At 39.9% G+C, this 27334-nt stretch overlaps 1 protein-coding gene across 2 annotated transcripts in view; it reads right to left on the reverse strand.

The window, feature by feature from the left end:
• The window catches only part of PLAG1 (PLAG1 zinc finger), a 46374-nt gene that overhangs the window by 18137 nt on the left and 903 nt on the right, over positions 1 to 27334 (reverse strand). The window lies entirely within an intron of this gene.

Consider the following 27334-nt stretch of genomic DNA (forward strand, 5'->3'; position numbering starts at 1 on the left):
GGAGATTCTCCTTTCAGTTTTTATTTAGGGTAATTTTTTTTTTCAACAAAATTTGACCTTCTGAAATTATAAACTCACTTAGGCCTTTGCAGTGTTTGCTGACAGGTAATTAACAAAAGGGGTTAAGTTTAAATCTGTCACTGTGAGGCCTCAGGGTCCTCTTTCTTGAAGCCTCAACCAGAACCTGGCGCAGCCCCTTCTCTACTGCAGGCCACACCCCTGCTCGCTCCCCCTGCCCCACTCTGAGAGGGACATGAATTACAGAAAGGCTGCCGGCCCATAATCCTAATCAGTCCATAATCCTAACCCGTATAGTTCTGGCAACTGTCTTTACACTGCTCCTGTGAGACTCAGACTTGGAGAGGGCCTCACCACACAAACACACCAAATCACAGAGCCTAGAGCACTACAGGGAACAACAATGTGTAGAGGCAAGGCTTGCTTTTTGGGAATCAGAACAGCGTTTGAATCCGGCCTGAGCCTTACTGTAAGAGCAACTTTGGTCAATTTAATCTCTGTTCAGCATCTTCCCCTGCAAGACAAGAATAGATACTTACCTTGTGGTGAAAAGTAAACGGGGTCATGTATATCCAGTCTCTGGCAGAGTTCTGAGGATTCAAATGCAAAGCTATTATACTCAGTGTGTTACTCAGGCCACCCCCCCAATGGCCTGATATGCACTTAAAAATAAAGGGTTTGGACTTTTTTTTTTTCCTGGCCCAGGCTCCTACAGAATCACACCCAAGAGAATCTCTGAAGGACAAACAATGGCAATACTCCACGTAGAGAAGACGGTGTGCATGTGTGATGCAAGAAGAGTAAGAGTAACGCTTGGTAAGTACTGTACTTTTGATTCTCTCATCTCCGTGACATAGGTGGTGTGTGCACCTTAAATTTTATGGTGGTCATAGTCACAGATAACCCCAACTCACAGCTAAAACAAAACCCATCCATGTGGAGCCAACAGTCATTTTGCGTGTTGAACTGAATGGTAATTTGGTAATATGTGATTATGACCATCCAGGGATGGACTGACCCCTGCCTACAGCTTAACTGTGGGAAAAGATTATATTGCACCTCCAAAAATATTAACACTACTAAAAATCAGAGAAAACAGCTATACATTAGGGAAAAAACGTACTCCGTCGAAGTACACGAAACGTAAACCAAAATTTCACACTGACTTCTACACCATGGGAATGTCTCTTTCACATGGCATCTCGGATTAATCCCCTACCCCATCCTCCTGAAACTGAAGCAAGGGTTGGCAAGAAGAGCATGAAAATGAATCCCGTCTTGCAGAGCCAGGCTGGTGGGGGATCAGGTACACAGGGAGGTGATGGAGATCCAATACTGGGGAAAAAATCAGTGCTCAACTACGACACATTACAAAGGAGGCTGCTGCAGTACGTAGTACTTCTCACAGTTTTCAAACAAGCAGTGTGTGATTTCTGAGATTTCCAAATGATCATACTTGTATTACTTTTACACTCTTGTTTTCCTCTTGCAGAAGAAATGTTTCTAAACACTAGACGCAATTTGAACTAAATAAATTTACATTGGGTCCACCCTGGCAAACATTTACCTTTGGCAACAACACAGTTTATGTCAAATTTATCTATAGGCACCTGCCATAATGCTGGACTTCTTGTTTTCTCTTGAAGAATTTGACTGGTATTGATCTTGATCATGAGGTAATGAATGATACAGAGACATGAGTATGTATTTTTCCACGTATTTACCCAAGCAATATGCATGTTTTGACCTTCCGGAGCCTCAGTATTTCTAACTGCAAAGAGAACACAGTCAATTCTTGATTAACTGGGATACCTTAATCAAGATAGAAGGGCACACAAAATCATGGCCAAAACAAAACTGGTCACAACAATACACTGACTGGTGGTACTTTTGTATTTTAAACTGAATCTCATTTGGATAACACAAAGCTACAGATCAATCCATGCTGCACAAGAAGGGGAAAAGTGATGTCAGGAATAACAAAAAACCAAAAACAAAAACAGCAAGGAAACTCTTGGATCTGTCTCCAATATCGTCCACTGAATCTCAGTGAAGACTACAGAATCAGCTCCATCACAGTGGAGATCTTGCTTTTTACTGTCCATTTCTGTGTCCCTAATATCTAGAACAGTGGATGCACACAGAGGCACTCAAATATTTGTTGAAGGAATAGGAGGAGAAAGAGTAAAGAGGGAGGAAGGGAAGGTTTCCATTCTATTGGCCGAATGGATCTGGGGAAGAAAACAGTTGCCCAACCTATTTGATTACCTTTGTGAATGATTAGGAATTGACTGAATACTTTAAATTTGAAAATTCTCCTGGATTTCCCTTGAGTATCCGGCAATCAAGAACACCTTGTTTTCTTTCCTCTCTTGGCCCACCCTCAACAGATACCAGGACACTGCAGTCACTGTGCCATCTTGTGGTCATGTCTAGCAAGTTCGTCTTCCTCAATATACCACTACGGTCTCCCCACCTGAGCACAGAGGCTCTTGGAATGGGCTCTAAAAATAAATTTTTGGATAAATAGCTTTCCACTATTTAATTAAGCTATAATGGAAAACAAAAAGATGAATCAGTCACTGGTCCTACCACCAAGAAGCGTGTAATATAGAAGGGGAGATATCTCAAAAGAATCTTCACAATTACTGGTAACACAAAATAGAAGGTAGAAAATGCTCTAAAATAAGTGTAGATTAAGAATAATGGGAATTCCTACAGATAAAAGATTCATTCAAGCTTTGGAGGTGAAAGTTCGGGAAGGAAGAGCCAAGTGAATGGTGAGTGGAGAGACAGAAGCCATGGTGTTTGGGGGGGGGGGTTGGGGAGGTGAGGTGCAGCCCCCGCAGGAGGAGCAGGGATGAGGGCAGGGCTTGTGGAGCGTGTGGACTGTGGCAGGTGCAGTTATTTCTTCCTCGCCTGGAGCCGATGATGGCTTCAGGAAGGGAGTGGGAAATGAGGTTGCAGAAAGGCAGGCTGAGGGGAAGGAGGCTGAAGGAAGCTGAGCACTGAGGGAAAAGGCACTTTTGTGGGCGAGGTCAGACTCACTTGTGCCTGTGGAATCAATCTTGTCTGGGGGTTACGGGGGCCAAGTGGACTAGCTGCAATGCTGTGCCTAAGAAATGACTGACCCTTTTGCAGCCTCAGTTTCCAGCTGAAAAGGGAGATCATCAAACCCTAGAGGTTGCTACAAGGGATAGATGGCATCTGCTATCACATGCAAAGCACATGCTACAGCCAGTGGCACTCAAGAGTTCTACTAATGTTGAGGAACGCCAATAACACGAAGACCCTGGCAGCGTCTTTAACAGACAAGGGAAAACCAGCACAGGCTTTGAAGAACAGGGGAAGGATGACAGTGGACAGTGGCCTGTGACGGAGACATAGGAGCCAGACTGCTCACGACACACAGGTGTTTAGCTGAAGGAGCGTGGAGAGAGGCAAAAGGAGGAACTCTACTATGGACAGAGCAGACGGGCCAGTGTAAGGGGAGAAGGAAGGCCATGGAATAGGGGGGAAAATCCAGGCCACTGTATTGTCAGAAGAGCAAAAGGAAGAGAGAATTTCATGGAGACAGTGGTCATGATAAGAACTAAATTCTACTCCCTCTTGCTTTGGGGACATGTAGGCTTTTCGTAATTCTGGAAAAACCTATGTCAGGGGATAGAGGAACTAGCATGGAATGCTGAGGTTGAGGAAGGAGCGCCATGTGAGAAATCAGAGGCTCAACACTCTGGAGAAATGGTATCAGCTGAAGGGGAAAATATAGAAAAGAGAGAGCTTTCTGTCCCTGTGTTCGTTTCTAAGATGGCAGAGGCTGGTATGTTTACATGCTGATAGGTTCAGGTGGAGAAAATGGGACCCAGAGCACAAGAGTAGGTACAGGACAGGCGATGTGTGGATGCTGACCAAAGACCATACAACACACAGGCAGAGGACAGAGAAGACAGAAATTAACATTGCCTCACACAGGAGGGGACAGCTGGGCACAATTTTCAAGGATGAACTGGCACTGGCCAAGTGGGCAAAAGGAGGTAAGAACATACCAACAGACGAAATGGTGTGAGCGAGGGCAGGCATATGAACCCCAGACTGATGAGCTTGAGGACCTTCAGGTTGGTGCTGCGGGGGTGTAAATGGGAAGGGAGCCAGAGGGTAACCTGGGACCAAATCATGACAGGCCTTGGACTCTAGCTGTCATTTTAGGACCACTTTACACATACTTTCTAAAGCATCTGGTGATGTGGCTGTCACCTGGAAGCCCAAGGAAAGAAAAAGCAAGTATTCTTCCAGGGTTGGGAGTAGTAAGGTGGGAAAGAGGGCAGTTGATGCAGTGGAATATTCTGGAGCACTAGCGAGAGCAAGCTGGGGTGGCAGAGAGCATGTGAAGACACGCCAAGAGAAAAGGAGAGGCCGAGAGCATCAACAGTGTGAGGCTACCACGTCCAGCAGAGCAAGACAGCAAGTGGAGTGGAAGGACACAAGCTGTGGCTGGCAAGGCTCACTTTGGGATTCAGATGCACAGAGGTGAGCAGCTGAAGTGACAGTGACACTCTGGAAAGCAGAATGCAAATGTGAGGTACTTTAGTTTGTATGATAGTGTCAGAGAATCTTGATTATGACATTTGAACCTTCCTGATTTTTAGATTTCTCAACTGACATCCCCCCCCCAGTTAATACTTGAAGATACCAAAAGAGGTACTGATTTAAATCCCTATTTTTTAAAAGAATTAGGTAATGTGAATAATTACTTCCATAATTTATTTGCTTTGAAAATTCTGATTAGTTCAGAATGTGACAGGTTTTCCCCTCACCGTAACATGAACTTGTAGTATGATTCTAGAGCGATCTTTCACTTGTCCTGTAACATCAATGTTCTGACACAGGGAGAAAAAACAGAAAGGAGGAACAAGGGTCTGAACAGCTGAAGTAGAGGTTACAAATCCATACACTCCATGCTCTTTATGACAGAGGCAGCGCTGTGTGCCTTCCCTCACCTAGTGCCAAGCTCTCAGGCAGAACGAGGCTGAGTTCTGGCGCAGGGAGGATGAGCTGCCTCAGGTGTCAGAGGCAAATGTCATGATGGCAGCGGGAGGGCACAGCTCAGGAGAGAAAACATACGAAAGGGAAATACGTACAAGAGAAAGAAAAAAGCACAGACAATAGTGAGGGTTCTTTAAGCGGTCGTAGCCCATGTGGGGGAGGTTAAGGAAATGGGCACGCCCACGTATTCCTAGTGACTCAAGTCCTCCAGGGGTCAAAGTGGCCACACAACTGCCGAGCCAGGGAAAGCATTTATCATTCTCTCCACCCATTTTGCACCTAAGAATTTATCTGCAGCAAATAACCCGAGATGTACACACTAGGCCATTCATCACTGCTTATGTAAAGACTGGAGATAAGCTACACACCCAATAACAGGAGAAGGCTAAATAAACCGCGGTGATCATTCACAAGTAGTCTAGATTTTGAGGAATACGTAGAAGTGACATAAAAGTACATGGGAAAGAACACGGACACAATGTTAGGTTTTCAAAAAGTAGGATACAAAACACAGAAGATCTTAATTCGGTTTACAAAGGTATTACCTAGGTAGTTTATTTTTTAAAATTTAATTGTTTAATTGTTTAAATTCAATTAATTCTTAGTGTATTACTAGTTTCAGAGGTAGAGGTCAGTGATTCATCAGTTGCATATAACACCGAGTGTTCATCACATCATGTGCCCTCCTTAGTGCCCATCACCCTGTTACCCCATACCCCCAACCCCCTCCCCTCCGGCAACCCTGTTTATTTCCTATAGAGTGTCTTAAGATTTGTCTCCCTGATTTCATCTTGTTTTATTTTTCCCTCCCTTCCCTTGTGATACTCTGTTTTGTTTCTTAAATTCCACACGAGTGAAATCATGTAACTGTCTTTCTCTGATTGACTTATTTCACTTAGCATAATACCTTCTAGTTCCATCCACGTCATTGAAATTGGTAAGATTTCATTTTTTTGATGACTGAGTAATATTCCTTTGGGTGTTGCCTAGGCAGTTTAAAGAAAAAAACACTGTTTGTATTTAACGTAGTTTTGATGATGTGAACTTTAATATTACACCAGAAACATAATATCATATATCTATATATACTATATGCATATCAATGCTATTCTTCTGGCTTATGGTACTTAACTCAATATTTACTTCTTCCACAAATTCAATCTTTCCAACTTCTCTTTCTAGGAGACTCGAACATGTTTGGAGGTAAGCGCAGAGCCCGAATCTTCCATCAAATGAGGGGCCACAAACAATTCTCCAGGGATGCAATCAGCATGAAACAGACTTGTGGGAAACTCTACAGAACCAAACCAAACCAAAAAGACCCCACTTCTTAAACGAATTTTAAGGGGGAACAAAGGGAAGGGGTTGCCAGTAGATCAGAAAAGATTTAAGAGATATTATCAACTACCTGTAGATATGGGCCTTATGGGTAAAGCAAACTGTTAAAAAAACCAAGACAATTTGTAGATATTTGAACATTAAATATTTGGTGATATTAAGACATTATTGTTCTTTTGAGGTGTGACAGTCATATTGTGATTATATCTCTAGGAAGGGTCTGTATGTTTTAGAAATACACATCAAAAATATGTAATGTTATAAAATAATTTTGCATCAAAATTGTCTGTAGAAGAGATGCACATGGGTAGGGGTACAGACAAAATATGACTGGCTACTGAGGTGACAACTACTGAAACTGGTTACGGGTATATGAAGATCCTTCTAGTATTCTCTGTGCTTTTGTGTATCTCCGAAATATTCTACAACAGAAAGTCCTTTAAAAATCTCTCAAGGCAGCACTACACGTAACCCCTATTACGTAGTGTGTTACAAACCATGGGTGTTTAATAAAAACTGGTGGACAGTGATGAAGTCAGAAATTATTTACATGTAGTTTATGACACAACTTCTGTGAACTAAGGAATATACACGATCATTTCTGAAGCTCCGACCCTGCCACAAAGGTCACAGGCCAATCAACTGATTGACGCTACTCTACCAAAGCCAAGTAGTTCCCTGTACGTGTATGTCAAAGTAACACCGTAACAAATATCTATAGTGGTCATGGCCTTTTATAGAATTATATAAATTATTTTTTTAGAAATAAGTATTCTGGGAGAGGGTTTTTAACATTTAGGCTTTCAAGTAATCACTTAGCATACAAGGACTGGGTAATTTTAAACCCTAGTAAAGGTGGAGAACAGATTGGTCTAGCAGGATCAGAGAACTGTGTCAGGCTGGGGGGTAGATGAATACGGTGGCTCATGGAGGTAGTGGCACACCACAGGGGAAGGGCCCATGTCACAGAGCAGACGGATCAGGCACCAGGGGAAAGCATCTGTTGGCCAGGTGTGTGTGTGCGTGTACGTGCATGGAAGCTAGGCCAGCAAGGTCTGGGAAAGGAGGCGAAGGTGTGACGGTCTGAGGAAGAAAGAGGAAGTGCAGAGTGGTATAGTCAAGTGAGGGCTTCAAGCTGCTTTGGTCTGGACAGCCCAGAACATGTCTACTGGGAAGAAAAACAGTCAATGCAGTGTACACATTTCTATATTCCATGGGACAGGAAAAGAGATGGTGGGAGAGCTGAGCTTCCCAGCAGCCAAGAAAAGAAAGGGATAGGGTGCCAATAAGGTTTGTGGTCAGGGGACAGACTGTAGATAGGACATATCTGATAGATCCATTTCCTCAGTGAACTTGGGACACTTACCTGATGTCTACTACAGATTCTAATTAGAATCTCAGACTATTAACTATTAATAGATTAGTGTTAATCATCAAAACATAAAATATTAGGTATTTTTATTTTATTAAGTACTAGAATATAAGAAGAAAATATTAAGATTAATATTAGTCTAGTAATAGATTAGATTATTAGAGATCCTAGTTTTATGAGAACTATTATCATTGTCAGCATTATTAGCTTGAATTTCATAGAACAGAGTGCACAGGGTTGCTTAGACAAAAGCCATTTGAGCACTTACATGAACCAGGTATTATGCTGAGAATTCTGTTCATGCATCATCTCATTTAATACCTAACTTCTCTGAGCCTCATTATCTTCCTCTGTGTATGAGGGATAAGCACAGTACCTCTTACGGGGTTGTTACAAGCATTTAAAAAGTCCCAATGTATTAAGTGTGCTGGACAGCAAACACAGAGTAAGCACTTCCTAGTGTCAGGGGTTACTGTTGCTCCCAGTGAGCTACCTTCCCAATTCACCAGGTCTGCAGCAGGGCTGCCTGGCTGCCAAAGCATTCCCCACGGAGCTAACCAGCCTGCCGGAGGACACCTGCCACGAGGCAAGAGCAGCACAGCAGTGGGCATGCAAAGGGAGAGAGGGGGCCGGGGGCTGAGGGGTTGGCAGTGGGGCGGTGGCGCAGCCATCATGAGGTCCAGCTTCAGAGTCTAGGGAGGGGTGAAGGGGGTGACAGCTGCAAGGAGGCCCAGAGTCATTGCCAGCAGCCAGGGAAAGCATGTATAGGCTCCCCGGCCTGCAGCCCTCTTAGCCCAACTCCAAGGAAGCAAGGGGTCCTGAAGTTTGGAGTGCCTGGCTTCCTGTCGGGGGACAAGGGACAGTGCAAGCAGGTCGCGGTGGGGGGGGAAGGCAACCCCCAAGAGCTCTGGGTTAGGTGAGAACACAGGACGCAAGACTCCACTTCCAACTGTTACAGCTCAAGCCTCACAAAACTTGCCAAGTGCTTGCTGTATGAAGCTATTTGGAGAAGACAGACCTAGCTCCACGAGCCAGGGAGGAGGCTATCCCAGACACAAAGTCAAAGCCAGCTGTGTGCTAGAGACCAGAACACAAGCACTAACACAGGACTCTGGGCACAGAAGAACCACTGAGTCAGGCTGGAAAGGGCATTATTTAATGAGAAGTGGGAAAAGAGAATCCCAAGCTGAAGGACTTGAAGGAGTCAAGTGAGGGTGGGTTCCAGGTAGTGCTTCAGGTAACAATCTACAGTATGGGCTGAACTAAATAATTCTGAAATCTACTGAAGACGGCTGGACTCTTAACAAGCAGTCCTGCGATGGTTGTGATTAACAGGCATGTTACACTCAGAAAAGAAAAAAAAAAACGTCTATGAGAATGCCCAATACCTTTTTAGTATTTTAATTGGGGTGAGAGGAATAAGGTGTGACCTTTCCAGAGATGTGTGACCTGAAGGGAACAGACTGGAGTATAGGGTACCCTCAGCAGTCAAGTGATTATGCCCATTTACAGACTTGCCCTCCGGGAAAACCCAGTGCAAATGTCGGAACACGTTACTCCCCAGGACTGAGAGGAACAGTGAGTACTTCCTAACCCTGAGTCTCTGGTGTGGTCGTGCAAACACCAATAGTGTGGGTGAGCAGTGTGTCTCTCTTGACTTCTCAGGCAGCGTGGGGATCTCCCCTGTCATGTCTCCTCTCACTGCCCTGTGCGCCATCCCATGTGTGGACCCCCCGTCTGCATGTTGGCTTCTCTTCCCTCCTAGTATGTGTATATGTGGCTTCCTCTATGGGGGGTGTGTGTGTGTGTGAGGACACGTGCATGTGTGTGCACAAGTGTGCCAACTCTCTTCTGAATTTCTCTATTGTTCTGCTTTCCCAGTTCAGGATATATAGATCTCTCTCCCCTCCCCTGGTATTTGCCCCTACTCCACCGCCCCCCCACCAGGTATGTGTGTTTGCGCATCCCTAGAGGTGTGTGTCTCTTACTCTCCTCTAGGAGTCTTTCTCTCTCTCCTACTGAAGGTATGCGTATGTGGTGTCTCTCCTCTGACTCTGGGGGGGGTGTCCCTCCTACTCTCTGGATGCCTGTTGTGTGTCTAGCTCCTTCTGGACATGAGGGTGCCTCCCCCTCCCCATCCCAGTATGAGTGTGCCTAGCGGGTGTGCCTCTCACAACCTTCTGCATATGTGTGTGTACAAGTGTCTCCCTTCACATCCTGGTATGAGTGTAATTCTCTCTTCCACCTTCTGGAGGTATGTGTGTCTTTCCTGTCCCCCCAAGGTGAGTGTCTCTAACCCCATGCTGGTATGAGTATGTCTACTGTCCCCCACCTTTCTAGGTGTGTGTCTCTTTCCCCACCCCCGATCCTGGAATCTGTCTCTCCCCACCCCTTCTACTTTCTTTCATCTTCTGGATGTGTGCCACTTTCTCCCCCTTACCCAGTTATCGGTGTCCCCAAGGCAGGGGTGAGACAGACACAGAGTTTCTGTATCTCTCCCCTATCTGGGTATGAGCTGTGTGCTGCTCTCTCTCTCTTCCTTCCCTGAAGTATGAACAATAATTCACACATATATACATAGACATAGTATCCCTGGGTGTACAGGTCTCCTCTCCCCACTGTATTCAGTTTGTGTGTCTGTGAGTCTCTCTCTCTGGGACTCTGGGTGTGTGTGTCTCCTCTCCCACCATAAGCATGTCTGTCTTTTTTTGGGGTGTGTGTACTTGGCTCCATAGCCCCATTGCAAGGCTTGCTGAGGGCAAGGAAGGGGCTTCTACCTGTTGTGGCGAGGGCTCCGGTTGAAAAGGGAGGGGTCTACGGAGTGGGTGGAGGGCAGCAGAGATGAAATAAGCCACCTCCTTACCTCCCAAACTTGCTGTCCTGCACTTCAGTTAACAAGAGACTGGCTGCCACTCTTGAGGGCAACACCCTGGTCTCTTCTTGCTGGCCTTTCTATGGTCCCTGTGCTGCCGCCATTCTTCTCCTTGATGCTGTCCTGGGACACCCCCTGGGAGAACTCTTGTCACACAGTGCCTAGCCACTGCTCCAAGCTTCCTCCAGCTTCCCTCCACCGTAGCCAACCCTTTATTCTGGCCCTTAGGGCAGAGCGCACCTCCCCAGATATTTGCCGTGTGCCTGGTTCCAGAGACCGAAAGAGGGAGGAGGTCAGGGCTCAGTCTAGTGAGGAAGCTGGACATGCGCAGGATGGGAGGAGTGCCTGAGAGTGGGGAATGGAATCGGCTGTGCAAGCACAGAGGTGTCACCCCAACCACAAGACAAGTACGCTGGGGACATGCTCTGGGACACACCCAGCAACCAAGCTTCAGAGGAGCAGGGAAGGGAGGAGGTGAGGAAGGTGTGAGCTGGGAGGTCGCTAGTCCCAGGGAGCCGCACTCTCAAGGACACCAGGGAGGGGATGACCACTGCACCCCAGGTCCTCTGGCTACAAGGAAAGGGAGGTCATGAATGAGGATGAGGCCCGAGGTAGTAGCCAGCTGGCAAAGGCCAACCCATGCAGTGCTCAGGAGTTCTAAGCACAGTGTGGGCCAGCTGTCCCCAGAGAGGGCATGAGACGGTACTGCAGAATGGCTCTCTGGCCTCATCCCCTACCTCGCTACCTCTGCCTGGCTGGGCTCCCCCTCTGTCAGTGTCTTCTCTGGAAGTGCCCTGCCCAGGTTTTTCCTGGTTTGCTCCTTCTCATCAATTAGGCCTCTACACGAAGTTTCCTTTATCAACACATCCTCTCTGAGCATTGTTTCTATGGGTCCCTTCTCCCACAGGCCCCCAACTCTTCATCCTTGTATTCCTTATTTCCTTCATACCACCTGCCACAAGCTGAGAGAATTCTGTCTACTTCTCCTTCGTTCAGTCTGGCTTAGCGTCTGGCCCACGGGAGGCCCTCTGTCACATCTTCTCACAGAGTTAAGAGATGTGAGGAAAAGTGTCCTGCACACAGACGTGGAGATGTTTGTGTAAAGAGAGAAACAGGCATGGAGGTCCAGGAGGGGGGTAGAGACTGAAGCTTTCTCAGCACAAAGCTGTCAAGCACAGGTATGGTAGGAGTGGAAGCCGGTGCTCAGGAAGGCTGTACACTGAGGGAAGAGGAGGACCCTGGAACCCCAGGAAATGGCCAAATGTAGAAGAATGGGCACCATCAGAGGAAAGTGCACAGGACGTGTCAGAGCAGGAGCAGCAGGGCCAGAAAAGCGGGAGACGAGGGAGTTTTCAGAAACCTGACGAGTCCTGCAGAAAAGCCCAGTGGAAATAAAATGGGAAGATGCTGCTACTGATGGGCTATTGAAGGATGTCCTCTTGGAATACAGACCCAAAATAGTGGTGCAGGATCAGGTAAACAGAAAAAGATGAAGGAAACACACTGGACTGAGACTGCTCTTTCAAGGCGTCTTTCACCAATGGGAAGAAAGAAGATACGCAGTGGGGGGATGAAGGCAAAGGTCTTCTACAATATTTTGTTTCTGACAGGGGAAGACTGAAGCATCTTTGCCCGTGGACAGGAAGAGATGGGAAATACCAGAATGGGAGCGGTAAGGAGTAACCCAGTCGGCTCCAACCAACTGATCCATGCCTCCCAAGGCCATGAGGCCCAGCCTCCCCTAGACAGACTCCCTAGGCTCCTATGAAGGCTTGTCAGACTCACAAGAGGTGGCCCACTATTCTGGAAGAGCAAGAGGTAATGAGGAGCCGGGTGGGGGGGGGGGGGGGGCTGTGGTGATGCCCTGCATCTTCTCCATGGACTGGGCAGGCCACTGGGTGCAAGGGTGGGGAATGAGGGTGTGAGGGCTGAGAATCAGTGAGGAGAGAGGACTGAACAAAGCAACGAAGAACAGACACACAGCTAAAAGACTGGCTCTGTATCACTAAAGACCCAACTGTGAATCTCAGGGGCACAAATGGGGGAGGGGGTCTCATTCACAACAGCATAAAAATCCTTCAGTGTGGCATTCACCTGGTCCCAGTCTCCCTTTCCAGCCTCACCTACCATCATTTTGTTCACCCCTGACACCCTAGACTCCAGTTCCAGGTGAGATCCCAGCATGTGCCACGGGCCCAGCATGTGCCACAGGCCCAGAACGGCCACCCCTTCCACCCGCTGCTCTAGGACCACCTCCTCTGCAGAGAGAATAACCTACTGCTATCAAACTGCTTCTTCCACTCTATGTCCCCTCTGTTACATGTCTCTACAATGGAAGTACTAGACCCACATCAGAAGTTCCAACTGAATGTAGACAAGGTAGCTCGGTGCCCAGGAGCCTGAAGGAATGGCAAGGCCATTAATACAACTACTGAAGTCTGAACTGCCAGATCTAGGGATGTTGAGAGTTTGAGATGCCAGCCTTCCATTCAGGCAACCATGTCAAAAGAGGCCCTTGAAAATGTACATCTAGAACTTGCCAGTAAGGAAGGGACAAGCAGTGATAAGGAGCGGAGTCACGTACACAGCAGTGGACCACTGCTTCAGATCTGGATTACAGTACAATTTCTGTAACTCTCATCTCATACCCACAGGCTTGATTTATTCTGAATTCTGAGTCGATTTTACTTTCCTAATTCATCTTCCCCTGATCAAAAAGCTGCAGTGCCTTCCACAGCACAGAGTGCAAACTCCTTGGGCTGGCAATCAAGGCTGTTCACAGTCAGGCCTCAGCATACCTTTCTAGTCTCACCTTGTGCTGCCCCCAACAAACCCTCCTTTCCAGTCAGACTGGTATTCCTGGTGGCTGAGGACAATAACAACATTTCTGCCTCCTCACCTCTGCTGAAACCATTCATTTCACCTGAAGGCCCTCCCTTCTTTCTGCCCATTCTTAACTCACACCTGTTCAAAGCCCACCTCAAGTTCCACCTCTCCCTCCCAGGAATACCTGTCATTTTTATTGTCTGTACCATTCGTTTTGCATTTTAAGAAACACTGCCTTGTGTTCTCTTTCAAATATGTCAACCGATCATCCACAAGGCATAAAAGACAGACAAGAAGAAGGTAGAGGGCAAATAGGAGTACCGTACAAGGGGTGGGAAGTACTCTTTCTACTTCTGGCTCCCATTTGGAGAATAAAGAAACTTCAAAAAGAAGATGGTTTGCAGTGGGACTTACTGGACAGGTAAGATGTGGACAGGTACGAGAGACAAGCTTTGCAGGGACTGGCCAAAGTAAAAAACATTCACAGTAAATGTGGGGTGTGTCTCTGAATCCCCTAAATCTGTAGAGGTGAGTACACAAATAACAAAATGGGGATCTGGAACTTAACTTGGAACTTTGGAGAACTCGGGATGATATCATATACTGCATTAAATTCTTTCAATTCTCCTGAGTGCTAAGATCATCAGTGACATTTCTATCTCAGAAGCCTAATATATGAAATTAACTAAACACTATTTTCAATTGTCACAATAAAGAATTACACTGTTTATTGAACGAAGACCATTCAAAAATTCAAAAAGAGACACTCACTCTGAGGGTGAATGGTTTTGTTGTAAATGTGTTTTGAAGCAAAAACTGACAAAACTACACTTAGTGAGATCATTAAATCCTATAAAACAAAGTTTAGGTTTATACTTTTAAAAATCACTGTAAACTTAGCAAACATATAATTTTCCCCCAATTCCTAATACATGGCTTAAAAATAAGTAGACACGCAGCACTTTCTAACTTGAGTCAGTGTCAACTTTATGACTGAAAATTTTATTTTTACAAATTTTTTAAAATAAATACATAAATTCCAATCTGGATATAATTTAGGTGTATGCTAGCAAATTAATGTACTAATAACTATCTTACATGGTCTACCTGTTTCAAAGACTTACTTATACAAAGTCACCAAATTCCAGTTTCTGAAATCATGATTGTTCCTTGCATACACATAATGCCTGCACTTCCTATCTCAAAAGACTGTGGTAAGAATGAAATGAGAGAATATAGGTAAGAGCAAAGACTGCTATCCAGCCAAAGTCCTTTATAACGGACTCATGGCATTAATACTCAAAATATTTTGGGTGATATAATTTAAAAGTCATGTTGGCTAATGATTCGGGGAATAATTTAACCAATCAAGTTAAGTTTCTTTTTCTTTTAAACAGAAACAGTCTCTTTTTTGTGCTCATTTTGGTTTTGCTTTTACTAGGAAGAACTTTCACTAAAACTTGGCTAAAATTAAAAAAAAAATCTTCTAATAGCTCTCATCTTTAAAGGATCAAAACCTCTGCTTTCTTATTTGATCAGTTTCAAGCTCTCTGAGAAACACTAGTACAATCCCACCTTATTTTAGTGAAGTAACTGATGAAACAGATAAAGGTGTTTACCTTTAAAAATTCCCAAATTTCATTTTTTGGCAGCTAGATACCATCCTTCTGAACCGTGTAACTTCAAAAATCTAGATTTAGTACAGCCTTAGACACAGAAGCAGGGTATACGAAAAGATCTTTAAAACGTATAGTAATGTGTGTGCTTATTTTTCAGAAGTGGTTTTGGACGTCATGGCTTGACACAAAGCACGGAAAGGGAGTGCGTACAGCACAGAGGCACTGCCATACACAGGGTGGCAGCACTGAGAACGAAATCCAGACCCACGGCAGAATGCCTGAATGGCCAATGCAGCCTCACAAGTGTGCCTGGAATCTGATTATGAAAACACTTCTTAGACACACGGGGATTTTGGTTTTAATTAAGAAATTCCTTTTAATTCTGGCAGAGGTATCCTGCATTTTAGAAAAGCTCTTATGAGTCAGTCTCTGAATGTGATCAATTGCATTTTTCTCAAAACAAACTGCTTTCTCTTCCTCTTCCTGCACTGATAAAAGGTAAACTAAGTAGGATTAAATTTAAGCACCGCATCATACCCATTGTGTAAGCAGAGCAACTGTATCTTAAGTATATACACACACACACACACACACACATTTTGTTGCTGTTGTGTTGTGGGTCCCCCCCCCCAATTTATTTAAACTAAAAACAAAAACAGTTCACCTATTTCTCCCACCCTCATCCAACCCTCTGTCTCTGGCAACTACCAATCTGTTCTCTGTATGTATGAGCTTGGTTTTGTTTTTGTTTTAATATATTTAAATTAATTTGCGTAAAAGAGAGATCATGTAGTATTATTTGTCTTTCTCTGTCTTTTCACTTAGCATAATACCGTCAAAGTCCATCCACATTGTCACAAATGGTGAGATTTCATTCTTTTTTATGGGTGAATAATATTCCATTATATATAAAATTTCATAATACTATATAACATATATTATAAATAATATTATATATTACACATTTGTCCATAACGTATAGTATACTATCCATAAATACCACATTTTATCCATGCATCCATCCAAGGGCACTTAGGTTGTTCCGAGATCCTGGTTATTGTAAATAATGCGGCAATGAATATGGGGGTGCACCTATCCTTTCAAAGCTAGTGTTTTCATTGCTTTTGGATAAATACCCAGAAGTGAAATAGCTGGATCATATGGTAGTCCTATTTTTAATTTTTTGAGGAACCTCCACACTATTTTCCACAGTGGCTGTACCAACTTACATTTACACCAACCCTTGCCAACACTTGTTATTTCCAGGCTTTTTGAAAGAGCTACCCTAATATGTGTGAGGTGATTATCTCATGGTAGTTTTGATTTGCATTTCTCTGATGACAAATGATGCTGAGCATCTTTTCATGTGTCTGTTGGCCACCTGTATGTCTTCGCTGAAAAATGTCTATTCAGATCCTCTACTCATTTTTTTTACTTGTTTTTTTTGCAATTGAGTTGTATGAGTTTATATGTTTTGGACATTAGTCCCTTACCAGATAAATGATTTGCAAATGTTTCCTCTCATTCAACAGGTTGTTTTTTCATTTTGTTGATGGTTTTCTTGCTGTGCACAAGCTTTTTAGTTTGATGTAGTCCCACTTATTTTGCGTGTGTGTGTGTGTGTGTGTGTGTGTGTGTGGCTTTTGGTGTCAGATTTTAAAAATCATCACCAAAGACCTATGTCAAGGCACTTACTGCCTATGTTTTCTTCTACGAGTTTTGTGGTTTCAGATCTTACATTCAATTCTTTAACCCATTTTTAGTTAATCTTTGCTTGTGGTAGAAGGTAGTGGTCCAGTTTCATTCTTTTGCATGTGGCTGCCCAATTTTCCCAGTGCCATTTATTGAAGACAGTGTGTTTTCCTCATTGTATATTCTTGGCTCCTCTGCCATGAATTAATTGGCTATATACGTGTGGGTTTATTTCTGGGCTCTCTATTCTCTTCCATTGATCTAAGTGTGGGTTTTTATGCCAACTCCATACTGTTTTGATTACTAGAGCTTTATAATATAGCTTGAAATCAGGGAATGTGATGTCTCCAGTTTTGTTCTTCTCAAGACTGTTTTAGCTATCTGGTGTCTTTTGTGGTTCCATACAAACTTTAGGATTGTTCCGTTTCTGTGAGAAATGCCATTGGAATTTTGATGGGGACTGCACTGAATATGAGGATTGCTTTGGGAAGTATGGACATTTGAATATTAATTTTTCTAAACCATAAGCATGGAGTATCTTTCTATTTATTTGTATCTTCTTCAATTTCTTTCATGTTTTCTAGTTTTCAATATATAGGTCCTTCACCTCCTTGGTTAAATTTATTGCTAGGTATTCTTTTTTGATGCAATGTTTTTTCTCTTCTTCTCTTTTTTTTTTTTTAAAGATTTATTTATTCGACAGAGATAGAGACAGCCAGCGAGAGAGGGAACACAAGCATGGGGAGTGGGAGAGGAAGAAGCAGGCTCATAGCAGAAGAGCCTGATGTGGGGCTCGATCCCAGATCGCCGGGATCACACCCTGAGCCGAAGGCAGACGTTTAACCACTATGCCACCCAGGCGTCCCTGTTTTTTCTCTTCTTGATACTTCATTATTAGTGTATAGAAATGCAACAGATTTCTGTATATTGATTTTGTATCCTGCAACTTCACTGAATTTGGTTATTAAATTTAACAGCTTTTTGAGGGAGTTTTTAGGGTTTCCATATACATAATATCACATCATCTGCAAATAGTTGACAGTTGCACATCTTCCTTTCCAATTTAGATGCCTTTTATTTCTTTTTCTTGCCTAATTTCTCTGGCTAAAACTTCCAATACTATGTTGCATAAAAGCAGCAAGAACACGCATCCTTGGCTTGTTCCTGATCTTAGAGGAAGTTTTCAGCTTTTCACCATTGAGTATGATGTTAGCTGTGGGCTTGGCCTTTATTATGGCCTTTATTATGTTGAAGCATGGTACCTCTATACCCACTTCATTGAGAGTTTTTATCATAAATGGATGCTGATTTTTTTCAAATGCTTTTTCTGCATCTACTGAGATGATCATATGACTTTTATCCTTCATTTTGTTAATGTGGTTATTACTTTGACTGATTTGTGAATATTGAGCCACTCTTACATCCCTGGAATAAACCCCACTTGATCATGGTATATGATTCTTTTAATGTATTATTGAATTCAGTTTGCTAACATTTTGTTGGGGATTTTTATATTATGTTCATCAAGGATATTAGCCTGTAATTTTCTTTTCTTGTGGCATCCGATTTGGTTTTGGTATCAGGGTAATGCTGGCTTCATAAAGTGAGTTTGGAAGAATTCCCTCCTCTTCTATTTTTTTTTTTTTTTTTTTTGCAAGATTTTGAGAAAGATTAGTATTAATTCTTCTTTGAATGTTTGGTCCTGAACTTTTGTTTGCTGGAAAATGTTTGATTAGTAACTCAATCCCCTTACAAATAATTGGTCTGTTAGTAATGGGTCTGCTCAGATTTTCTATTTCATCATGAATCAGTTTCAGTAGGTTGCATGTTTCTAGGAATTTATCTGTTTTTTTCTCGGTTATCCAATTTGTTGGTGTATAATTGTTCATGGTAGTCTCTCATGATCCTTTGTATTTCCATGGTATCAGTTTTAACAACTCCTTTTCTCACTTCTGATTTTATCTGAGTCCTCTCTCTTTGTTTCTTGGTGAGTCTAGCAAATGGTTTGTCAATTTTATCTTTTCAAAGACTCAGCTCTTAGTTTCATTGATCTTTCCTCTTGTCTTTTTAATCTCTTTAGTCTCTATTTCGTTTATTTCTACTTTAATATATGTTATTTCCTTCCTTCTACTAACTCTGGGCTTCATTTGTTCTTTTTGCTAGCTCCTTGAGGTGTAAAATTATGTTGTTCATTTGAACAAGAAGATACAGCATTTGTAAATATTTATGCACCCAAAACAGGAGCACCTAAATATATAAAACAAATATTAACAGACATAAAGGAAGAAATAAACAATAGTACAATAATACGGGACTTTAATACCTCACTAACATTGATGGCGAGACGATCCAGACAGAAAACCAATAAGTTAACATTGGCCTTAAATTATACATTAGAACAGATAGACTTAACATTCACAGAACATCTCATCAAAAGCAACAGCATACACATTCTTCTCAAATGCACATGGAACATTTTTCAAGATAGATCATATGCTAGACCAGGAAAAAAAGTCTTAAGAGGATTAAAATCATATCAGGCATCTTTTCCAACCACAGTGGTATGAAATTAGAAATTAATAACATGAAGACAACTGGAAAATTCACAAACATTTGGAAATTAAGCAACATGCTACTGAACAACCAACTGGTCAAAGAAGAAATAAAAAGAGAAATAAAAGAGAAAAATGAAAATGGAAATGTAATCTACCAAAGTTTATGGGATGCAGCAAAAGCAGTTCTAAGAGGGAAGTTCATAGTGATAAATGCCTACCTCGAGAAACAAGAGAAGCCTAGTGCATATTTAAAAAGATCACTTGAGCTATGATTAAAAGTGCTTCAAGGTAGAAACTTCTTTTAAGAAGAATATGATCTTGGGAACAAAACTGCTGTTATTAAATACAAGCAGCTAAAGTTTTAAAGTAATTGTCGTAATCATGTTATAACATCCAAAAAGAGAGACTTTTAAGGAAAACATCTGTAATGCTACTTAAAATGAAATAAAATATCCCTAAGATTCTTAAATGCTTAATGATTAAATGTAGTAGATATTCAAGTGACATAGATAAAAACAGTTCTAACCCATTTGTCACCATTCTTCCTTCAAAAATAACTACAATAATCAAATATTAAAATTCTCTAAGTAATTAGAGAATTTGTATTTGAAAATGTGAAAAACATATTCTCATTAATTGTGTTAAAAGATAGATGTTTATGAACTTCTACAACCTGTCAGATAATTATATTATTCATTTTGTTTACAAGCTTCCAGGCATATAAAAATAAATTCAGGTACAGAAACCGCTTTCAATTAAAATTCCCTAATTTCAGCAGTACATTAAGTTATCCAAATATTTAAAACCTTCATTCTATGTCTAATTAAATCTGTTACATGATAGTTACTTTCATTTTATTTATGGTTATATATTTTACATGTATTACCTTTTAAATGTACTGTACGCCAAATTATTTCTAAGGAATATTTGTCTTATACTTTTTTCTTAAAAAGAAACTAAAACAAATTACCTTAAAAGCTAAGCCTGACCCATATACTTTACACAGGGTACAGTTAAATCAGTTATCTGTTTATATGATAGGAGCTCTGAGGATGCTCAAATTTTATGAAGCATTAAAAGAAAAGCACAAAATATCACAAACTGCTGTTAGAAGAATGCCCTGTATTTGTAGCCATTTTCCTTCTTTGAAACATTTTAAACTCTCCCAAATAAGAACTACTAGAGCTGCTTCCACCACTTTTGCTATAAGTTACCTACCTATTTTTTTATATGTCTAATTCTTTTTTAGAGCTGAAACCCTAAGCATCTGAATAGTGATTTGCAAATAAAATACTACTAGTATTAGAAAAGTAACACAACCAAGGTTGAAATTTAATTAAATGACCTCAGACAATAACAAATTAGAAAAACACATGAAAAGCATTTTCTCAAATTTACTTAGAAAATAAGTTTAGAAATACAAGGAAAGCAAATTCATGTTTGAGATGTAGGTTCTAATCAGATATACTAGTCATATTAATATTTAAGGTTATAATAGATCTTATTCAGCTATATAAAGACACAATTCTCTCATAAACTGTAAATTTAGAACAAATTCAATTTTAAAGTAAGGGAGCTAATTTCTCTTCTTTGGAACGGAACAGTTATAGAAATTATATTTAGGAAATACAAAAAGCTTAAGAAAGGTAATATATTCTTAAATAAAACCGTACTTTCATTTCATTTACTAAAGTTGATTTAAAAAAACAACAACCCTGTTATTCTCTTTTAGGGTATGGTGAAAAGCGATGTGGGACTACGTAATTCCAGCTTTAAGACAATACAAGAAAATAAAATAAAATTACTTAGAAACTGTAGCAGACTAAAATTCAACTGGTGTTATTTTTAACCTGAACGTTTGAACTACCTTAATCTTCCAGGTTCGGTTTCTTAAAATTCTCCTGATGGAGAACAATTCAATCAACTTTTTACTAAGATATCTTCAAGTGTACAAAACTGATTAAAACATTTTCTCAGCTTGCCTTTTAGCCAAAGGAGCTAAATCCCTCATTCTCTGATCGATTTCTAGTTTAACAGTCTCCAAAAATGTATCTCAAAATTAAAGGCTCTAATGTCTAACTATTGATTAAAACGATAGAAATTTTTTAAAAAACTGATGACAGCCCTTTAGTTGTAGCATTTAATCTGAGAATTAGTATTCCCATATTCAGAAACCAAAAGATAGCTATCATAAGTAATCAATATGCACATGTGCAATTTCAATATTGGTTTGAGACAATAATTCAAATATCTGATAACTGTAAAGCTAAAATGAGGCTCTCGTTCTCAAAAAAGATAGAGTTCAAGACCCTGCAAGGGCAGATCATCATTCACAATCTAGAGAGGATTCAGTTGCCATTGAGGAAAAGATGCCTCCTCTACTCTCAAAAGATTTTCTCCTACTAAAGCAAACTTCTGCACCAGAATATAACACTACAAGTCTAGATCCTCCTTCAGAAAATCAATTGCTAATTAATAAATAGGAAAGAAAATTTTCCTTTAACTGTCAGCATACACCTAAAAACAGTCCAGAAATTAAGAACTTTGTTGACTGTTCTTATCTTTACCTTGTGATAAGCTTTTTAAGTGTTATTAAGTCTGTAGGAATGATATAAATTGCTCTAAAAAGCCCACAAAGTACCTTGTTCTTAGACTAAGTTTTTAAAATCTATTTCATTAACCTAACAGAAAGCTTTAAACTTTCTGATGAAGAATGGAGAAAACAATTTTCAATATTAGTTCTAAGATTTTTTTCAGAACTCTTCACTTAGGTACACATTTAAAATAATCTTTAAAATCTTTTCAAAATAGGAAAAAATCATTTTTCCTTACTTAAAAATAAAGAATTGAATATAACCACTACAAATTATTCTTAGAATTTAATTTAGTTTAATTCAAATCTAAGAAGATATGAAGGAAAGGCTTTGGGGGAATCTATTTTTAAAAGGTTATCATAAAGTCAGCAATTTGTATTGGAAATACTCTTATAGATTCCCCCAATTATCTCTCTCCTTTAGTGGGGGTAAATTTATTATTTTTGCTTTGTAGGCAGTTATTCTTTACTCACATAAGTCAATTTTTAAATTTACCATGATTTTTATTTTATTCTGAAATTCTCATCTCCCTACTTCTTTCCCATCAATTTTGGACATTTTAGTCCATTCTTATGTTCCCATTACACACTTTCATTATTTAAACTCTTATTTTTAAAAGGCATCAAAAAAACTTTCTAACACCTTCATAGTTCTAGGTTTTCTGTTTTTTGATTAGGAAAAAAAATTCACTCTAAAAAAAATGCAAGACAACATTTCAAGCAAATTGCTTATCCTATTAACCTAGGACCTAATTGCCTAAATTCACTCATTTTACATACGCACACACATTTCTTAGGTAGTCATCTCAAATTCCCAACACACACTGTGGTTAGTTTTAATACCATGATCCTGAAGTAACTCTGTTTACAAGACATCCAGGGACTTTTAAACACTAACAATTTTAATGCAGTATCACACCACTTCACTTTTTTAAAATGAGAAATTATTTGTTTTATAAAAATGGATTTGTTTTCTGATAAACATTAAAAAAAAAAAAAAGCAAAAGACTTAACACCCTAAGGACAACAAACAACAATATACACACAAAACAAAAATACCAAACATGTAGAAAACAAAAATGCCAAAGCACCTTTGGTAGTTCCCCAACACCCTATCCTTGTCAATACCACTCTGGAAAGAGGAGGCAGGGACAGGTGTACAAACTGAGTAGAATGCAAACCACTGGACAGCAGGCCAAGCGATTTAAAAGTAAGAATGAACTTATGCCTCTGTCATAATTTCTAGAAGGCTTTCATAGATGTATATTTCTTATAACATCAAATGTTAATAACTATACACTCATACTTTTATAAAACATTATGAACTAAACATTTTCATTTAATTTCTCTTAATTAAGCTTAAAAATTAAATTTGCTAATGAAATATAAAAGTTGTCCTGTTACAAATGAAAAGCAGTAATACAGTGGATGACAGGTTCAGGCATTTCAAAAAAAAATAGGCACTGAAATAAATGCAAAAAGTAAAAATCAGCTACCTCCAAAGTGATCTTATCATAAAATGGAAAAGAATTCCCACACATTAATCCTAAAATCATAGTTAACTTTACAGTTTATCAATCCGATGTACCCTGCCCTCACATTTAACGTATTTGTAAATACTTTCACAAGGCTACCTAAACACTTACTAATTGGTTAAATATGCTGCCTACATTAATTCCTGTTAAAATTAAAGAAATTAAAGGTCCACTTTTGTTTCTTCACGGTGGCTGATACATATTCAAAGTATTTGATGTTTCAGCAAAGGTGTTTATCAGGTTCTTAAAACATTTAAAACATGGCTCAAGGGACAATTTATAGCCCTTTTACCTTTAACATATTCACTATCTTGGATTTTGTTGAACACATTCAGTTGTTTTTTCCTTCTTCTGAAACTCTTCCCTTACTCAAATAACTAAAGAATCTAAGATGTTATCAACACAAAGAGAAAAAAATTTATATTTATTCCCTATACATTTGGAAACACATCAAAAAGAACGAGTATTCCAGGCAGTGTAAGTAAACTCATTCAGAAAAACTTCTTTTTTTCTTGGGTTTGTGTGTATGTGTACATAAATGTGTGTGTAACAGGTAATTTTTTGTATATCTTAATTTTCCAAAGAACAGAATTCTAAATAAAAAATATTAAAACATTCCTAGAAGGAACCAATATTTTGATTACACAGCTCAAGGGGCAAATGATTATTGAAACAAAACTTAAAAGATGGCTATAGATACATGTTTCAGTTATCTGGCTTTTCAAATATCAAGGACAGGAGCATTACATTTCATTTAGCAAACAACAATTTAATCCTTAGGAAGGAAAATTTCCAGAATACCAACCAAAATGTGTATAGCAACAACCAGGATTATGTCAAAAATGAAGGGAAAAAAATCCCCACCTTTGTAGGATATTAAAATACAAAGAGTACCCTTAAAAATTTTAAACTATATTGATAAAAGCAAATTCACGAATTTATTTAGCTGTAAGATGTCTGTTTGTCTATTAAAATATTTTAGTTATAATAAATATACAGATATGGAATTTTATCAGTACTAGCCCATAACTATAAATTATCTTCCACAACAGTTATACTCCTCACAGAATTTCAAATAGCACAATTAGGCATTTAAATTTAGAGTAAGAATCTCAAAGTAGGAGGTTTCTCTAACACTAACTGAAATAAGGATTTTGAGTACACAATATCCTTGGATTATTTCTGTAAATTGGTATAATTTAGTAGTAGCTTCAGAAAAAGTATGTTCAACAGACAGTATATCTGAGACATTAAAAAAGCTCAATACAACCAATTCAAATTAGATATTGTGCACTGCCCTATCTAAATAAGACTCTCTAAGGAATTGCAGATTTTATACTTGTGCACTCTCAGTGCATTTTCTAATTCAGATAAGCAGCTAGTTGTGCAAAACCCAAACACGAAGAAACTTTTATACCACCCTTTGTGAGAGAGGAAAAAAATCACAATACCAGCACTTTTATTTAGGTTGACAATATACTAATCATAACTTTAAGTGTCCAAACAAACTGATTAATTCAATGGTCTAATGTAACTGGAAGAGATATTTTTCCTTCACTTCTACAGAAACTGAATTTATTTAATATTAGTATCTAGTCTGTCAAAGTGGCAACTATTCAAGATCTAAAAGTCTCATTTATTTTAAACACAGAGCCTAATTCTGACTACTTACAGATAATGTAACTTTCTTCAGCCAAAGTACAATAAAAATGTAAGAGAAATTTTAAAGGTTGTATAAATATTAATGGCATTCTGAAACCTCTGGACAGATGATTATTTGGGGGAAGGGGAAGTTTCTCTTTCCCATTGATAGTTTAATCACTTTCCAATCAGTTTTGATTTAACAGTGGTCCATGGAATAATTTTTAATGAGTTCTTAGAAAGCTGTAATTGCTTCCAAAATCAGAAACCACGAGATGATGTACTCAAACACTACACCGATGTAATGCTGTTAGGGAGGTATTTACAGAAAGGTGCAGATAGGAGCTCAGCTGTGAACACATGTTAACATACAATGGGCTTCAAAATAATAATCTGTACAGTATGGAAAGAAAAAATATTCTGTATAAGATGTCTAAAAATCCAGCTCTAATTTTAATTTCTATAACTCATAAAAAACAAAGGAAAATAGGCATTTATTTCAAAACTCCATATGCCTGTGGCAAATGGAGCACAAGTAAATTCTATTTGAGATGAACCTTAATCTCAAATAGAATTCAGACCAAAATAGACATATTTTAAATTTTGAAAATATTGTGAAAATGTCAACCACTAGAGTCAACAGTAGTATATCATCAGTAAACATTTCCTGTGAAATAACACAAATAAATTCAACTTAAAAGATGCAAACTGAGAGGTCTCAGGATTTTAAAACCTTTTAATTTCAAACTAGCAGAGTTACAGCACATGTATAGGATGGGCTTTAAAAATGGGTATACGTAAACTTTTCCATGGTGTTGGTGTATGTGCTTTTTTTTCCTTTAAAGAAATGCCTACTGCTTACAGTGTAAAAGAATCTCCACCACTCTGTCTGCAATTTTCAACCAGAAGTCCTCAATGTACCTTAAGCCAAATTGAATATTAGGTATTTTACAGCTTTAACAAAATGGCTGTAAAATCACATTATGGGCATACACAGCTCTTTGATCTTACTGCACAGAATTCATAACTGTTCAATAATGCTATACCATTACACCACACACCTTAAACTATTTCCATTTTTCCACAAATCCTTCCAATATCAGCTTCCAAAGCAAAGAAATGTAACATGAAAAGTTCCTGGGAGGCTTGTTACACAAAAGAACAGCTTGGATACAAACTAATCTACACAATATCCATCTTCTGTTGAGCCTGTTTATCCCTCCTTTCCCTCCATCACTCCTAAAGGTGGGTGCACTTGAGTAATGGAAAGAGGAGCCTCTTCCACCAACACACCCTCCCAGCACCTCTGCCTTTGGTCCTCAGACAGTGATTCTGTGCAGGTGATGAAAATCTTAAGAAAAGAGAAGCTGTCCCTTTAAAATGCCCTGCTCTGTCCCATATCCCACGTGGAACCAACATCAGCAGCACTTTCCCATTAACTTCAATGTGATGCAAGAGGCACCATCCTTTTATATACGTAAAACCAGAAAACTTCAGCTTAATATTCTTTACTGAGGACGAACAGGTGAAGCAAACGGGTCAGGAAGGGAGAAACCAAGCAACTCCCCACCCCTCCCCAAAAGGTGCTCCAGTCCTGCACTCCAGTTTCTCTGTGCAACATCACCTCTCTACCCCTCCTCTGTACAGCCCAGTTTAAAGAAAGGAGGGAGCCACTAACAAAACCTGAAACATAAATGCGACGAAAATGCAATCTAAAGCCGGAAAGGTTTATTCTTCCAATCACACATATTAACTCTATTAAGAAAATGGCATCACTTTTTTTCCACCAAAAAAAAAAAAAACCCACCCCGCAAAGATCATTAAAAGAGAGTTATAAAATAGCAAATATAGTGTTTATCTTATCTCAGATCAGTCCACATTACCAATAAGTTTAGCAGTTTCTGCACTACCACCTCCCCCCTCCCTCCCCCTCCTTCTCTTGCATCGGATTTTCACGTTTTCTCATTGTCGGTTGAGTTATAAAAGGCTTTTGCCCTTCGAAAGTTTTAAAAAATAAATAAATATTAACTCCTTGGTCCCTGCAAAGTCAAAATGGACTTCAGGGGAAAGGCGGTTCATACTTTTACCTTTAGCGAGAAAGGGGGGAGCATCCCGGATTTTTAGGGATTTTTTGCGATTTTTAAAAAATTTTTATTTGGTTATATGCCTGAGTTCTCCCTCCATTTTGGTTGTTTATGATACTGACAACAAGCTGTCCCTGCTCTGTGCA

This window comes from Ursus maritimus, unplaced genomic scaffold (genome assembly GCF_017311325.1).
Source record: "Ursus maritimus isolate PB19 unplaced genomic scaffold, ASM1731132v1 scaffold_9, whole genome shotgun sequence".
Taxonomy (NCBI): Eukaryota; Metazoa; Chordata; class Mammalia; order Carnivora; family Ursidae; genus Ursus; species Ursus maritimus.